Here is a 1,007-nt window from a genome sequence, read left to right as displayed (position 1 = left end):
ATGGCAGTCATGGATGCCTTACGTTTCCATGAAAAGTGTGTTCCTCCCCTGGTCCACGCTGCTTCGGCAGTCCTGGGTAAGATAGTTAGTTCTAGCTTGCCCTATGTGGAAGAGGACACGTAGACTTACTGTGGTGTGAAGTATAAGGTTCAGTTCTCCCCTGGTCCACGCCGCTTCGGCCGTCCTGGGTAAAATGGATTCATCCAGCTTGCCCTATGTGGAATGAGGACACTTTATGCTTCGTCTCTAAGCGGCGGCTTGCTCCTCCCTACGGGGAACGGCTATACGCGCACAGCGGCGGCTTACGCAAGTTAGTCACCCTCGGCAGTGGATCACTCGGCTCATGGATCGATGAAGACCGCAGCTAACTGCGCGTCATAATGTGAACTGCAGGACACATGAACATTGATAAGTTGAACGCATATTGCACGTCGTGGGAACCTACCATGATGTACAGATGACTGAGCGCTTATATTTGAGAAATGTATCGCATACATTTAACTACGCCGTGACACCCGTCACGAGACGTGCACCATGATGTTAACTAGGGTCGCGACGACCCGCTAGCATTAAAGAACCCGTGGTTTACAATATACTGGCATTGGAATTCGAAGTATTTAGAGCGTCCGTGTTCCCGCGTGAGGCGGAAGTACGAGGAGAAGGCGTGCTTGTGGTGTCTGTGGTGGTGTTTACTGATGTCTAGCTTCAGCTTATTTATTTATTTAAATAGAAGCGAAGATGTCAAAGTAGCGTCGAAGCAGCAGCGAATAGCACAAATGATTCAAGTATGGAAGTTGACCAAAGGAACACAAACAAACTAGCGTATGGGCAAAGGAAGGTATCAGTGAGTTAAACCACACGCGGGCTAACAGCCCGTTAACCGAGTCCAACGGTACATATTGGACATTGAAACAAAGTAGTCGCAAGCCAGATGTGACGATAACAACCGCAAGGTACATAAGCCTCAGTTCATGTGTGACAACCCCCTGAATTTAAGCATATTAATA

The 1,007-nt window shown here is 48.4% G+C and overlaps 2 non-coding genes across 2 annotated transcripts in view; both read left to right on the top strand.

Moving 5' to 3' along the window:
• The first annotated feature begins 316 nt into the window (after nt 1-316).
• On the top strand, nt 317-471 carry LOC131292389 (5.8S ribosomal RNA). The gene has a single exon (XR_009190036.1). It is a non-coding gene; the product is annotated as a 5.8S ribosomal RNA (ribosomal RNA).
• Nucleotides 472-959: 488 nt separating this feature from the next.
• Nucleotides 960-1,007, top strand: part of LOC131292381 (large subunit ribosomal RNA) — a 4,089-nt gene continuing 4,041 nt past the window's right edge. The window contains exon 1 of the ribosomal RNA XR_009190029.1: nt 960-1,007. This exon is cut by the window's right edge and continues 4,041 nt beyond it. This is a non-coding gene — a ribosomal RNA (large subunit ribosomal RNA).

Source organism: Anopheles ziemanni (genome assembly GCF_943734765.1).
Source record: "Anopheles ziemanni chromosome X unlocalized genomic scaffold, idAnoZiCoDA_A2_x.2 X_unloc_53, whole genome shotgun sequence".
In the NCBI taxonomy this organism is placed as follows: Eukaryota; Metazoa; Arthropoda; class Insecta; order Diptera; family Culicidae; genus Anopheles; species Anopheles ziemanni.
Note: the sequence above shows the minus strand (reverse complement) of the source record. Positions and strands in the feature narration are given on the sequence as shown.